Source organism: Acomys russatus, chromosome 5 (assembly GCF_903995435.1).
Source record: "Acomys russatus chromosome 5, mAcoRus1.1, whole genome shotgun sequence".
Classification (NCBI taxonomy): Eukaryota; Metazoa; Chordata; class Mammalia; order Rodentia; family Muridae; genus Acomys; species Acomys russatus.
Window position 1 is genome coordinate 50,563,553 of NC_067141.1, and position 17,381 is coordinate 50,580,933.

The 17,381-nt window shown below is 37.0% G+C and overlaps 1 protein-coding gene across 1 annotated transcript in view; it reads right to left on the minus strand.

The window, feature by feature from the left end:
• Positions 1 to 17,381, minus strand: part of Prkg1 (protein kinase cGMP-dependent 1) — a 403,711-nt gene that overhangs the window by 171,953 nt on the left and 214,377 nt on the right. The gene's annotated exons all lie outside the window — the stretch shown is intronic.

Here is a 17,381-nt window from a genome sequence, read left to right on the forward strand (position 1 = left end):
TTATATATATATATTTTTTTATTAATTTATTCTTGTTACATCTCAACGTTTATCCCATCCCTTGTGCCCTCCCATTCCTCCCCCCCCCCATTTTCCCATTATTCCCCTCCCCTATGACTGTTCCTGAGGGGGATTACCTCCCCCTGTATATTCTCATAGGGTATCAAGTCTCTTCTTGGCTACCTGCTGTCCTTCCTCTGAGTGCCACCAGGTCTCCCCCTCCAGGGGACATGGTCAAATGTGAGGCACCAGAGTACATTTTCTAAACTCTGTGTTTCAATGAGAGTACAATTTGGATCAATGATAAATGGCTAGAGTAAGTTCTCAGGGTCCCAAGACTTCATTTCTGAGGGACTTAAATGACTCCCCGGAAATATAGTTGTATGCTGAAGATGACAATTTTGGTGTCAGAGAAGAGAAACAGATTTTCTATGGGAAACATGGTTTTCCCAAGCATCTCCTGAGGACTATCACACACACACACACACACACACACACACACACACACACACACACACTCCTTTATTCTTAGGGCTGGGGATATGACTCAGTAGATACAGTGCTTGCCCTGCAAGCCTAGTGATCTGAATTCAACCCCGGAACCTGTGTAAAGATGGAAGGACGGAACCCACTCCACAAATTGTCCTCTGACTGCTTCCCTTGTGCATGGCAGGTCCATAGCCCCCCATGTTAACCACCACCACTACCACCACCACAACAAGAATACTATGATATAACTTTAAAACCTATTCTTAGTCTGCCGTCTTTCAAATTGAACAATTCACCTCAGGCTATGCTCTATAAACAAAGTATAGAAAAATCCATATAAATACAATGCAGCATAAATGAGTATCTGATTTAAGCAGGATGCAGCACATCTGAAAGGGCACAGGAGATGTTCTCAACTAAAACATGCGCTCTCTCTCTCTCTCTCTCTCTCTCTCTCTCTCTCTCTCTCTCTCTCTCTCTCTCTCTCTCTCTCTCTCTCTCCCTCTCTCTCTCTCTCTCAAACCCTATTTGCATCTGCCTTGCTAACAGGTAAAACTGGGTGCAATCAAAAGACTAATTGACCCACATTTATAGTTGAAGAACAGCAGAGAAAAGAAGCTGGATGTAATATAGGAGTAAAACCCTCAGGGCTCATGTTGCCACACGTAGGCTCGTTTGTAGTCCAAAGGAGAAGCATTTGTCAGACAGTATTGCTATAGCTACATCAAGTCACAGTTGTGCCTTTCCCATTATTCTAAAACTAAGTAAACATCTGATTGGTAGTCTCAGAAACAATTGCGCCTACTTGGGATTGCTGCATTACAAACCAACTTCCAAGTTTCATGGTGATATGTTGAATATTGCTTCCTTTCTATTTTCTTTTAAAAGATGTTTTTAGTAATTCTATGATCATCTGATACAATGTATTTTGGGCATTTTCACCCTTCCATTCTTCCCAACTTCCCCTAGATCGTCTCCCACCACACTACATGCCCAACTTCCTAAAAGTAAGTTGTCTCAAATTCTACTCTCTACAAAATAAAGCCACATCCAGCCTATCCTGAGATCACGTGCCCCACGGGTAGCCATTTGTGTGATGGACCATGTTGCTTGAGTTGCACACAAGGTCATCCGGTTCAGAGGGGAAACATTTAGATCGCCACTAGGTAGAAACAAAAGTGAACCAGGGAGAGCACTAAATATTAAACATGGTGCTCTTAATGTTGTCTCCAGAGACACTTTTCCCCAAGTCCCCCAAATCCATCAATATGATGAAAGATCTCTTTGTGAGTAGATGATGTCACATAAGAGGGTTGATCTTAAGATAGGGAGATGAACTGAGCTTCTTTGGTTCACTGAAAAGTTGAACCATATCTAAGCAGAAGCAGAAACATGCTCTAAACAACAGGCACACATGCTGTTTAATGCTGACGATCATTAACTGCGAAATGGGAACTGAATTTCACAGCATCCAGCAACTGGATCCCAACAACAACAGTGATTTTGGAAGCTGATTCTTGCTTCAGATTCTAAGGGAGGGAGGGAAAAGAAGACGAGGGAGGGGATGAGGTCAGGAGATGATGAGGGAAGGGGTGGGATTGGGAGGTGTGGAGGGAGGTGGCGACAATTGGGATGTAAATAATTCAAACTGCAGAACAAGCAGGTAACTTATATTGCTAATCCCACTACATGGGAATAGCTCTGAGGCTGGCAGATATAAATGTAGATGCATAGAGAGGCTTCACGTTGGCCATAGGTTCTCTGTGCTTATTACTAGAGGCCGTTCTTAGTATGGCATGAAGGAAGATTTGTAGATGTCTTACTTCTGCTCATACAATGACCAGAGAATCAGTCTTAATTGCTCTGTGCATCCCGCACACCCCATACAATTATAACGTGAGAACTGTACAATGCTTGTGAAAAGTTACGTTTTTAGAACAAAAGAACCGGACACTGACGCTGGATTAGACCTGAGAAGATTCATTCCTCTCAGCAGGCTGGACACTGACATCCTGTATCCTCCTTGCTCCAGCCCCAGATGCCTCTGTTGTTACCCATCAGAATTGGACAGCTTCCCAGACAGCATTGTAGAAAGCTTCCGATCCCAAATGGTCCAGCATTTCAATCTGTCCCACACAGGACTCCTATTAAGCCTGAAATCTTTCAACATTTAGAAACTAGACCACAAATGCAATCCTTGGCTTGCTTAATCATTTTCCCCAATTTTTGTACCCCTTCTAAGATATTATATGCCCCAGCTCAGCCTGAAGATACCTTAAGAGAACAACATTCCATTTCCTCTAAGGGGGGGTTGGGTAGGTTTCTGTTTGTTCTCTTAGTCTATAAATGCTTATTTTCATTAGGAGGTGGTTATACGTTATTACTGGTCTTTTACAGAGAGGAAACTAGGCTGAACTCAGGAATGTCTCTCTTTTCCTTCATCTTTCATCCATAGGCAAGGAAATAAGAGCTGAAAAGAAAGAAAGGAGGGATATAGAGATATAGAGGGAGGATAGGACAAAAGGCAGAGGATTAAACCTACTCCTTAATTCAAGGCCTTAATGTTACTCACAAAGAAGGTTATCTCTAAGTCATTTGCATAGAATTTTGTATATTGATGTAAATCATGGTTATGTCAAATAATAGTCTTATTTAGTACAAAAATATATAGCCTAAGTCTAACAGATAGATATGATTCTATAGATAGATAAAGTAAAATAATTAAATAAGGTCTTCAAAAGCCTCAGAGACCCACAGAATATGGCACTTAAAGATGTTTTTATTATTCTGAAGATTCTTTGACAGCAAGACAAGTTAACTCCTGACAACACCCAGCTGACCTCAAAGAAGATGATGACCATCAAAGAACCTCTTTATGGGGTTGGCTTCAAATGTGCAAACCAGACACTGGGCAAAACATCCTCATTTCTGCTATAGACAGAATTCTGCCTAAAAAATGGGCAAGCTTAGATACAAGCAGAGTTGATAGCCGAACTCTGCCAAGACAGGGTAAGCAAGTCCTCAATAGTTCCTGCCTTGTGAATAAGTCTGGCAGATGAGGCTCCAACGTTATAGAGTGTGTTGGGTGGCTGTTCAGGCAGTAAACTGTCTCAGTCATTTTTTTTTTTTTCATTTTGGAGCTGCTAACCTGCACTACCAGTTCACCCAGTCATTTAAGTTTTATTTCTTTCCAAGTCTCTGAGGGGGGTTGAAGACCAGATAGTTTAGTTTTACAATCAAGTTTAGTTGGTTAGGGGATAAGATCTTTTTAGATCAAGATAAAGGATTTAAGTTAACAGAGATGAGATATGATAGATATTGAATTTCATTCAGAAATTTAGATCCAACAAGATAGGAACGATGTTTATTTCAAGTTTGACAAATACAAATAATCAAATCACTATGAATGTAACATTTACATAACTCATGATTATCTCATGGTTCTCTCTGTTGTATGCAGTTTGTTTTACTCATGTGTAATGAAATAAATATGTATGTTAAAAAGAGAAAAAGCAATATAGAAATGCTCTTTGAATTAATTTTTCTACTTACATGCTATCTAAAATATTCTTAAATAAAACTTCGAAAGAGACAAGGTAAAATTCCTGAAGACAAGTGAACTTTTTAAATTTGAAGTCAAATAGGATCAGATATTCTTTTTATAAAAAATTTAAAACATAATAAATGTAACAACCTTGGAACTATTCATGTTTCATTTCCTTTGCTTAGAAAGCATCTTAGATGAACATATTTTATTTCTACTGCATTTAGTAAACGAAATTCATTTCTTTTCATATATTATAGCAAGTGTTATTGCTCTTATTTATTGATTATGTGCATATGTTTAAGTTTTCATGTGTGCACATAAGTGTAGGGGCCATAAGTCAACTCTGAGTGTTACTCCCCAAGTATTATCTACCTCACTCTCTGATTCTGTGTTCTCAGTGGCCTGGAACTTGTCAACTAGCCAAGACTGGATCAGCAGTGAGCCCCAGGGACCCACCCGACTCTGTCTACCTGATGCTGGTATGAGAAGTGTGAGGTACAACTCCTGGCCTTTCACATGGGTTCTGGTGACAGAACTCAGGTGTCAAGCTTATGCCACAATCAATTTACCAAGTGACCTGTTGCCCGAGCTCCACTTCATCTGGTCCATCATCTAAACCAACCATTTCCTTAGAGAATCTCTTTAAACCAAATCCTCTCAATATTCCTTCAGCAGTATTCTTTACAACACATCAGGGCAAATGAGATTTCACCATTGAGTACCATACAAACTTAGATTCAAACAGTAAGATGGTGTTTTAAAATCCAGCCCAGCCAGAAGAGAATAAACAACAAAAGGCTGTTATTTTAGTGCCTGCTTTTCGTTCACCTCTTATAGACATGTTTGCTTCTTTATGCCTGCAGCAGTGTTTACTAATATCTCTACACTAGAACATTCTCTTCACACTCAGGCTTAACATGAAATAAATCCACATCTAATTTCCTGGGCAATTTCACATCCATTCCAGATCTCTTTAGGCAAAAATATTCTGACAAGATATGAGCAGTCACTGAGAACATAGGTCTTGTTTTTTCTTTCCCCTCATAAATCTTATCCCTGAATTTGTCAGACAGATATTTTTGTGAAATAACTCAAAGTGGCAATTCCATATAATTAATTCCTTGATTAATCATCTTTAAGTTAAATTAGTTAAACATGAAATTGTTAAAGAAATTGTCCTCTGGCATTGTTTAAGCTGAGAAATAATTTTATAAAATATACTGTGAGGCTGTTTGATGTTTTCTGGGTCATCTGATTTATTGGATTTTCTTTATTCTTATTTCTTAGTTAACTCTACAGTACTTTTTCCATTAGCAAAGTGGTTGTATAAATGGTTTCCAAACAATAATATTTAGTGTCAATTACTGAAATACTATGCTAAGCTTAGTGCAAATTTCTAACAGGAAATATGCAAAGCAATTTTAGTTATTTTCATAAAAGTTTAGCTTGTGAAGCATTATCTAAACCTAAGAAGACTAAGATGTGTTTAGTTACAGTGTGTTATAGAAACTTAAATGTATACAGGTAGAGAAAAACAGAACAAATGATAGTATAACTGTTGTTATGTTTCAATAATGATAAATTTCTGAACAATATCCTTCTATATATCTCTACATGCTGACCACCCCACTATATGACTCAAAAATAAGTACATGTTACATGCATTTTGTTGCAAATATTTGGCATATACTGTCTCTCTACTAGAGACCTGTTTTCCTTGCCATAACAACAATAACACTGTCTTTCTAGAATGATTTGTCCTTTAATTTCATTGAGTATTAAATTTTAGGGGTAAGTCTAAAAAGAGGACTGAAATTTATATTCTAAAAAAGTGTAGGATATGTTCTCATTATTTGTCATGGAGTATGCTATACACTGACAAACAGCCAGTATGAAATTCTACATATCATTAAGTGCTTATCTGTGGGATAGACAGGAAGATTGAACGTAATAGACCTAAGACACAGGAAAGACTGTAGCAGCTCCTTGTCCCTGTCCTCCTCCTCCTCCTCCTCCTCCTCATCTTCCTCCTCCTTTTAGGTTAAAGATGGGTGTTAGGCAAATTGCAAATAGGGAAACTAAGATGATGCAATCAAAGACAGTGTTGTGGAGGGCTCTCATGGCAGCTGACACATTTGCACAGCAGTCTCATCTTACCATTCATTGCCATGCAGATGTATGTGTACTACAGAAACTGATGCTCATCAAATCTGTCTCTATCACCCCAGAGACCATCCTTAAAAATGGGGACCACCTTACAAATGTATGTCACTGAAAAAGTCAACACAGTAATTCAACACCTATTTAAAGTATACTAATGTTTATGATGCATTTTAAAATGGGACACTACTCAAGCCCTTTATGGATAAGGATCACTTTTGGTTGATAATCATAAAAAATTTATTGAGAAGTCAATCAAAGTATACCAGGAAGGATAAACATAACTTTATAAATGAATATCAGACACAATATGAAATGGTAAAGAGGCAAAATAAGTATTGTGTCTAAGTATACAGACACTGAAAAATGCACAGTGCAAGTCTCCAGAAGGGTTAATGTACTCCTTTATTTGTTTGTTTGTATGGGTTTTTGCCTCTGTGTATGTCTGTGTTCCACATGCCTGCCTGGCCCTCAGAGCCCAGAGAGTGTGTTAGACATTATGGTATTAAACTTATACATGGTTGTAAGCCAGTATGTGGGCTCTGGCAATCAAATCAGACCCAGGTCCTCCGGAAAAGCAACAGTTTTTCTCTTACCTGCTGAGTCATCTCTCCAACCCTGAAGCTAATATTTCCTGAGAGTTCAGGCTTGTGCTTTAGAATGGTCAAGAATATATTATAATTATATAAAATATATTAAAGCTCAAAATATGAACTTTTTGTTTATTTATGGAGCTACTCAGGTGAAGCCACATAGAATAGGAGTGACATCATGCAGAGCCCTTCACACATGAACATGTGCTTTCCTAACATCTATTCACTTTATGCTTTAAGGCAAGATGCTAATGGGCCGCGCCTATTACATACCAAAATGATGTAAAGCTTCCTTCTACCTTGAGGATTATACCTCTGTAATACCCTATGAGGCATGCTTAGTTGACTCTGTGGGCCTCCAAAATGGTCAACAAGCAACTGAGCAGGCCTCTGGTGGACATATTGACCTGACTGTAAAGATTCTTTTTGTGGATGTTTGAATGAGAAATGTCCCCCCAAGGGCTTTGATTTTCAAACATTTGGCTGCCAGGTAATGGCAGTGTTTAGGGAGTTTTAGGTAGTATAGCATTGCTGGCAAGAAATACATCACTGGGTGAAGGCTCTGAGATTACATAGTTATGTTCATTCTGGGACAGTTTTGTCCAGCTTTCTGTGTACCAGGGCCTAGGAAAATAGTGGCTTACTACACTGGGATATAAATCACATGAAAATAAACCTAAATGACATAAAATACATGTTAGGAAAACAATCTGAATTGCAGTGGAGAATATGATTAAAGAGAGAAGTGAATGAATGAGAAATACCATAATATTGTCAATAAAAATTGAGCATCAAAGACGGAAGAGGCAGGGCTATATCACACAGAAGAGATGTAGAAGACTGTCCTTAAAAGTGATGCCTGCATGAAGAAGGACATACAGCTGTTCTTAACACAGAGGCTCATAGGGGAGACTGTGTTTGGGAAAGCAACACATTTTGCTATGAAGGCTGCTGTCCAGTGAAATTCTCTTATTAGTATACTCAACTCTTAGGAGCGACATGGACATCCACAGTCCTCTCTGAATCTTGGAAGGAATAATACAATTAAAAATGCAAGCCACCCCATCAGCTGCTTACAAATCGTCTCCCATTTTCACACTTAATCTTTCTTTAAACAAAGTCATTTGTTTGGCTGGACAGCATTAGATACGTACATAACCATTTTTGTTTCATGGTAAAAATGTTACAAATTTAAAGGTAAAAAAAATCTAGTTCTCCAGGATGGCAAAGTCATATTTCTAAGGAAAGTAAGTGCATATAGGTGTGGGTAGGGAAAAAAGCCACAAAAACTTGTGATCTTCTTATATAGTGTTTATGGGAAAACGTCTTTTCAAACCAGTACATTTTCTCACATAGAGAGTAAGAGTCAGCTGACACTGAGGATGCTCAGCATAGATACACACAAATGTTGTAGAAAATGGCAAAGCTCCCATGATACCTCATAGGACAAGCTTTTAACATGAAAAGTCATAGGATTGACAAACGTAACGAGTCAATTAGGTAAGAGAAGGAAACATAGGCTATCCAAATTACAGAAAGAAGTCAAGTTCTCCATATTTTCAGACGATATTACTTTTGTAAACAACATTGCATCAAGTGGCTGTTTTATCTGATAAATATGTAAAAATGAATGACACAATTTTTTCTATAAAAGACAGTAACATATTTATGCACCAATAACGAACTTGCTGGAAAAGAAATCAAGACATCGATTATATTTATAATAGCTATATAAATTTCTAGAAATAGATTTAACAAAAAGATGAAAGATCTCTACAATGAAAACAATTTTTAAATGATGAAATAATTTAAGTCCAGAGTTGGGTAAGAGAGTACATAGTGCTAACCCTAGTACTCAGGAGGTAAGGTTAGAGAAAGGCCATAAGTTTGAGCCAGCCTTACACAAGAATACACAATAAAGAAGAAAACAAAAAATATATGTATATGTGCACATTTATATATGATTTCTTGGAATTTTTGTTTTTATTTCATAGTCAACTCTACAATACTCTCATTAGCAAAGTGATTGCATAAATGGTTTCCAAACAATAAGTATTTAAGATCAACTATGCTAAGCTTAAGAGATGGCTTAGTAGCTAAAATTATTTGTTCTTGAAGAGAACTCAAACTCTGTTTCCAGCATCCACACAGTGGTTCACAACTATCCATAATGTTAGTTAATATTTGAAGGGGTGGAAGAGCTTATTACCCTGATTTGATCACATATGTAATTATATATGATACCTCATATATATTTTATACATAACTGTATAAAAATAATGGCATTTTATACATAACGTATACATTTATATACATAATTATATATGTGTTGTCTCATTTGTATTATATATCATAGAATTCATTTATCTCATAATGACATCCAAAATTATTACTCCACAAAATTAAACATTTCAATTAAATTTATCGATTAGAATTGTAGTTTCATAATGAGAGAATAGAACTTTCCAGTCTCCTGTGCATACAACAGTATTAGTAGTACTAGTTAAGGAGCAAGGAGGAGGTAATTCCTTTACAGATGCTTGATTATCTCAAGGATACTATTAAGGTTTTAAGTGATTTTTAATAGTTTTATAATGAGGTCTGATTTATATATACTGTACATATTTGAAGAGCACAAGTGAAAACCATTGACATTTGTAGACACTCTAACACACAATCAATATAATGAACATGTACACCCCAAGGTTTTCCAGTATCTTCTTATAAGATGTACTTTATACCAATGCTTATCCCTAGGTAATCAGTGGTGGGCTTTGTTTCTCTACACATTAATTAATTAGTACCTTTTAGAATTATAGGTAAAGGGAATAACATAATAGTTACTTTTTCTTGTCCCTTTTCATTCATTACAATTGTTTCAATAGTCATCTATGCCATTGAGTGCATTAATACTTCATTTATTTAACTGCTGAGCAGTATTTCATTACATGGTTATATCACACTTATCTAATCTTTCATTTACTGATGAACATTTAGGATGTTTCAAATACAAGGCTATTTGCTACTGAGAACAAAATTTGCTTGTGTGAAAATGTTTGTGTAGACATGAGCTTTCACTTAAACACCTAGAATTGGAAATGGGTGGATGGGGTGGCAGGTGATATACTTCATAATCTCGTTTTAAATTTTGAAGAAACCAAAGTCATTACATAAGTTTACACTCCCATCAACAGTGCATGAAAGTTCTAATGGCACCATACACCCCCAAACACATGGCGGGGTCAACTGCTTTAATTTTAGGTATTTTAGTATTTGTATGATAGTATTTCATCAGTGTTAATTTTTATTTCTCTAACATCAGTCATTTTCCATATTTACATGTAAATTTGCTATCACTTTCTAAACTGTGAGAGCATATCTCTTGTTCATTTAAAAACACTTAGTTGTTGGTTTTCTTATTGTTGATATTTAAGAGTATGGAAAAATTGTGAGCAAATTTCTTTCTCAGCTATGTAATTACAAATATTTTCTTCCAGTTTGAGAGCTTCTTTTCCGTAGCTAATAGTGGCATTCATACAATGATTTTGTTTTTCAGTGCTGGGGTTAGAATGTAGGGCTGTTGCCATGCTAGGCTTATTACTAAACTACTTGCCTTCCTCCTAGAAGCTTTAATGATGTCTAATTAATCATATTTCTTTCTCTAAAGAATCACACTGTAATGTAACTATCTAAGAAAACTTTTAATCTAATTAAAGTTTTAAATTTTTATTTTTAATATATTTTATTAATTTATTCATATTACATCTCAATTGTTATCCCATTCCTCCCTCCCTCCCATTTCCCCCTTCTCCCTTCCCCTATGAGTGTGACTGAGGGGGACCTCTTCCCCCTATATATGCTCATAGGGTATCAAGTCTCTTCTTGGTAGCCTGCTATCCTTCCTCTGAGTGCCACCAGGTCTCCCCCATCCAGGAGACTTGGTCAAATATGGGGCACCAGAGTTCGTGTGAAAGTCAGACCACACTTTCCACTCAACTGTGGAGAATGTCCTGCCCATTGGCTAGATCTGGGTCGAGGTTTGGTGTTTACTGCATGTATATTCCTTGGCTGGTGCCATAGTTTGAGCAGGACCCCTGGGCCCAGATCTGTCCATCATAATGTTCTTCTTGTAGGTTTCTAGGACCCTCTGGATCCTTCTATTTCCCCAATCTCCCTTGCTTCTCTCACCTAGAGTCCCAATAGGAAGTCTTCCCCTCTGCTTCACTTTCCTGGTAAGTGAAGACTTTCATGGGACATACCCCTAAATATATTATTTTTTATAGTTTTTTTTTTTTTGAGACTGAGTTTCTCTATGTAGTCTTGGCTATCCTGGACTCACTTTGTACACCAGACTAGCCTCAAACTCACAGAGATCCACCCGCTTCTGCTTCATATAGTGCCACTATGCTTGGCTTATGATAGATTCTTTTACTCTGAAACTTATTAAATTGTTGTTGATATTTAGGCATGTAATCCACTTTAATCCTTTCTATATGATGTGAAATATGCAAGTTATGAATCCAAGTTATTTATTTATTGATTAACTAACTTAATGTATATCTAACTGTGTCAATACCATTTGTGGGAAAATGCTCTCATTTCTTAACTAAATTAACTTTGAGTCTTTGTTGAAAATCAATCAGCAAATGCTATAAATGGAATTGTGTCCATGAAAAAAAAAATCTTATGTGGAAGCTGTCACAGGCATGGTATTTTGGCAATGGATACTTTTGGAGACACTTGGCTTTGGATGAGACGATTTGACTGGGGCCCACACCATGGGACTGGAATTCTTATAAGAAGAAATACACCGAGCTGGAACCACTCTTCCTAACTGAACATACAAGAAAGATGTCACCAGAATGTGATCAATGCTGATCCCTGATTTCAGACTTATAGTTCTCGCAACTATGAGAAAGCTATTACTGTTGACTAAGCTACCTGTCTATGGAATTGGGCAAAGCAAAGGTGACTGGCATGTGGGTTAGCTTCTGACTCTTCATTGTGTTCCCAAATCTATTTGTGTGTCTTATCTTCAGAGCATGCTGTCTTGTTTACTGTTGTTTAAGCCACAAGCAAGGTGAGTAGGGTTAGTCTTCAAACCTTTTTGCTAGGTTTTTGTATTTTCATTATATTTTTAAAATTAGCCTGTCAATCACTTTTAAAAGGGTCTTTATTTTAATTTGGATGGCGGTTTCTCTGGGGAATGTCATATATTTTTTGTTGTGTAAGACTGACATATCTTTTTCCATGTTCATCTCTAACCCATTCATAGTTTTTGGTGTAGTATATGATGCTTTTTGTTTTAATTGATTGTTGTTTGACTGAGTCTTGGCCACCCAAATACTATCTGTTGACGTTTTATAAAATGACCCTAGCAAGAAGTAGTTGCCTTATGTCTGTTACATACTTATTGAAATGGTTCAAAACATAAACCTTGTAATTTTCCTGTTTCTAGAATGCAGAATAAGACAATTAACATGTGGTATATTCTCTTCTGACCTAATGTTTCACTCGTACATCAATGTGTGAAGAGTGAGGACCATGTAAAACCAAACCCACTTGGTAATGCTGGCCTCATGTGGACACAATCTCACTCAGTATAAACAATTGATCTTCCAGCCATATAATTTTGACAAGAATATTCAGAGATATTTTTCAAACAGCTAAAGTACTTTCCCAGGCATCGTAAGTAATTAGTGAAATAACAATGAATGTAGCCAATTAGTATCTATATTTCCTGTCCAAAGGATGACTTATAGTGAGCCATTTTTCTACACCACCAAAAGAAAAATTAAAAAGCAATCATTTAGATTTAGAAGGAATAAAAATGACAAATACAAAGTGCTACCAGAATTCATTGAACGTGGATTTCTGGATTCATTTTCATTTCTGGACTCCCTATTCTGCTACATTTGGTGAATCTGTTGTCTATTTTTATGGAAGTACCTTGCCATTTTAATTACTATTAGCTTAGTATAGACAGCAATCAGATGCCTCCTACTTGATTCATTTTGGTCCTAACTGCCTTGGATTTACTCATTTATTTTAAGACAGAATCTTACTTCACATAATGGCTCAGACTGACAGGGAAAGCACTGTGTAGCCTATGCTAGTCTTGAATTCACTGTCTTCATGTCTCAGCCTCCCAAATTCTCAACTGGGTTCCCTCTTGCCAGATGACCCTACTTTGTGCCAAGGTAACAAAAACAAAACAAACAACCAGCACAATGGAGTTAGAGTAAAAACAAATGAGTGCTGAGCAGAGGGAAGAGAACATACATGTTAGGATTATGTTTGCAAACCATGCATCTAATGGGAAACTAATTCAGATAAGAAGCACAGGTAACCATATTAATAGATACAAGGAAAACTCATTAAGAAATGGGCAAAGGACCTAAATAAACACTTCTCAAAACAAGACACACGAGTGACTAATAGATTCGGTGTTGTGGGGGGGTGGAGGAGGGGGCTCATCATCTCTAATCACTGGGGAAAAGCAAATTAAAATCTGAATAAAATATAATCTCATACCTGTTAGAATAGCAATCATTAAAAAGGCAAAGGATAGCATGTATGGACAAAGGCATGGAGAAAAGGAGTTAACTTAAGATTGTCAGTTAGGATGAAAATTAATATCACCCTTATGGAATATAATATGTAACTAGAAGGCACAACATCATGGTGAGATAGACAGGAGAAGTAAACTTGACTTATTTTGAATATACCTTTGTTTCCAATAATCTACACCTTTTAATTTTGCTAAGAGAGTTCATTTCAAATGTTATCATTACAAAAAATTTAAATATTTGAGGTGTTACAGTTAACTGGCTTGATTTATTTATTCCACATGGTATTATAAATCAGAACATCACTTTGTAATCTACAAACATACATAGCTATAGCTGTCAAAACATGAATTTTCAAAATTAGCATACACAAACACACAGCTTAAATGGGTTTGTTGGATATGATGTTATGTATGAAACTGTTTACCAAAACAAAGACCTACTGTTATATGAAGAAAATCATATAGAGAGATACACTTTTTAATAATTTATTACCCACTAAAGCTGAACATGCACACTAAAACCAAGGTAAATATTTACCTACTGACAAGTTATGCTTAAGGTGAGCTAAGTCTACAATGCCAGCTAAAGTACTAACTAGTTTACCAAATGAGTTTAAATAGTGTTGAATAAACTTTGTGTTTCAGATTCTCATCTTTTGGGGCTGGAGACATGGCTCAACGGTTAAGAGCCCTGACTGTTCTTCTAGAGGACATGGGTTCAAAATCCCAACACCCACAAAGAAAGGAAACTTACATAAGTAAGAAAAATATTTCGTCCTTTTCCTGGCATTCAGAAGCCATTATCACAGGACGAAAAGACGATTTAGTCAAAGAAGAGTACACTGTGTGCGTTATGAAAAGCAATCAATATTAATATATAAGTGACTCCAACTTCCCCAGTAACAATGTGCTTTTGGAATGGATGTTAACAATACAGCTTAAACGAGCTCCATAGGTCCCAAAACTCTAATGCTGCCACTAAAACGTTACCTCTAAAGGCAGACTTTTTTAGTGCTCAGGGTCTGAGGTCTGGAATCAAGTTATAGAGTTGATAACAAATACCAAATTTTCTTCTCTGTGCTTAATCAGTGCTTGTATTAGGCAGTCTGGATTTTAAAAAGAACACTCAAGAGCATATTAATTTTATCTAACTCCCAACATATCGATGTTTTCATGATCTGTCTAACATACTCAGGAGACTAAAACAAAAAAATCCTAGTACAAAAAAGCTTTACCTGTGAGTAAGGTACACATCTGAAGTGGTGGCAGAAGTATGCTGTAACTGTAAAACTATATAAGGCTAAAGGTATCATGTGGTTTGCAAATATTACCCAAAGAATATATACTGCATAGTGGCTCATAAGGCATGGGCCCGATATTTTAGACATGTTATTTCTGATTGACAGAAATCACCTACTTGCAAACCACAAGCCAATTTGCAGAAGCTGTTTATTAGCTTGCAGATTTGTGTTTTCTAATCAAGACTAGGAACTGAATTTCATATCATATTCATGTTTTCTTTTTAATAAGCTAAGGTCACATCCTTGTTGAGGAGAGTCACGTGGGCGTTCCGACGTTGCTCTCTTTGTTACAGGCGGCTTTCCAAACTGCCTTCTACTTTTACTCACTGTCTTAGTTTCATTTCCTGCTGCTTGCTGTTTCAGTAGTTCTTGGTTATTGACTAGAATTAGATGGGTAGAGGGGACTCCATGAGACCTCATCATTCCTAAGGAGATGGGGTCATACGTATCATATACTGGTTAAAGGACACAGAGAAATCAAATTGGAACTGAGTAGAAAAACGTCTTTCCTGCTAGCTAGCATCCATAGTAGTGCAGGGTACTATAAAAGCTGCTGAGGAGGGAAAAAAAAAACCTATCAGCAGTTTTATCCAGATACAGCCATGCTTGTTGTAATTTCAATCTGCCATGTAATACAGACCCACTAGTGCGATAGTGGCGTGGAGTGGCGTGGCTGTATCGCTGGTAGCCAACTGCTTTGTAGTTGGATTGGAACCCAACTCCATGGGAGTAATACACACTGTAGACCTAGTCAAAGCCTCAGGCTGGGAAAGTCATGGACCCAAGAAGGGACCACAGTAGTTCGTTCCTTTAAATGGTTATGTTGCCAAATTTCCTTCTAAACTTTTATATTTAAGTATGCGGACCAGTGACACTTTCAGCCTGGACCAGAGAAGTTCCTTTTAACACAGGGTAGCAATTCGCCCATTTAAGGCCCAGAGTATATTGTGGAAGAGAAGGCAGAAAGAATATAAGATCTAGAGGATAGGAAGGAGCTGCCGTGAATCACTACCACCCAGAGGCTACTCAGCGACTGAAATCAGGAACACACGAACAGCACAGATGCCTGTACAAGGCAGTGCCTGAAACATGTCATCATAGATTGAGGGGCGTCCACGAGGCCCCACCCTTCCTAAGGAGCTACCGGCTGTTAACTATTACTAAAGGAAGGGGGGATAGTTTTATTCTATGGAGTAGCTACATGGGGGAGACTAATAAGGAAGAAGGGGTTTAGAGGAAATGAAGGTGCATCAAAGAGGGCAGTGAGGCATGAATATAGTCACAATATATTACATATGTGTACACATATAGGAAACTGTCAAAAATAAATATTTTTCTTCAAAGAAGATACCAAAAAGAATTTAACTTAGAGTGTATTAATACACATTCTGATATCAGAACAAAACTTCGTAAAATTTTCATAATGTTGTACCTTTTAGAAAGGCATTTTTTTACTATGAAAATCATCTTTATTTGGCATCTGAATCCAGTGACAATAAACTACAAGAGACCATCTTTCAATTCCTAATCATGACTTACTGTCCAATATCCGACTTGTGATTTCAGTAGCAAATGCTTATAAAAGTTTTCTGGCCTTTTTTTTTTTTTTTTTTTTTTTTTTGCTTTACTTTGGTTTTTCTCTTTGGAGGTAACACTGTTTTCCACAGAATGATCTTTGGACCACTGAAATTAAGCAGTATCATTCTATAGAGCCCTAAATGCATTAAAAAATTAAGGAAAAGACAGTTCAAACCACGACTTTGTGGGCTTTGTTGTGCGAAGATAATGCTTACTGCTTCCTTTCAGGAACCTGCTTAACATGTTTTCTTGTAGTTTTGATATTGGGGGAAAAAAAACCGAATGGTAAACGTATGTTCACCAGATAAGAAGCAAATGAGCCCAGTAAAAGGTACAAAGTTGAGTGTAGTTCATTCTCATTTTTCTGAGGTGATACAGCCCGAGTGAGAGGACTAGAAGGAGACCCTGGTTTCATTGCTGTAGCTGTGAAATGAGAAGCAAAATAAATCTTGCCACCTGACCATGGCACTAAAATAACAGTTGCTCAGGCAGTACTTTTAGATGGATGCTTATAATTTTAAAATGAAGGTACAATTTGAAGTGGAAACAAAACTGACTGCCCTAATATCTAATATGTACTGTTTATTCTAACCAGAGTAAATTCTCTCCTACTGCTATAGAAACTAAACAAATGTTTAGTTGGATCTGATTCAATTTCTCTATATACATATGGCACTAAAATCTGAAAAAGCTTATATTTATTTACTGACAATGGAAATATGTAGCTTATTGGAAGATAAGGGCCCCCAAACGTATTTTCATGCATTCTGTAAAACTCATGCCACAGAAACAACTTGACTTCTCTCCCACATGATGTGAGAAGAACGCTTAAGTTTTTCCAAGTTCCCAGATGTGAATTTGAGAAACAAAGCTGAGACCATCTTGAAGTATACCTCCACTAGCCCAGTCTGTGGAGCTTTCCCAAGGTGAATTCAGATGTGTGTGTCTAATCTCCAAACAGTGACAGCAGTGACAACAGTCTCCAGATGTGACCATCCCTCTTGGATGTCTTCACTGCTGATGCACTGCTGATACCATCAGGTTTAAAGATTTCAAGTTCCTTTTTTTTTTTTTTTTTACACATTTAAAAAAATTAATTTGTTCACATTACATCCCAATTGTAGCCCCACCCTCCCTCCCTT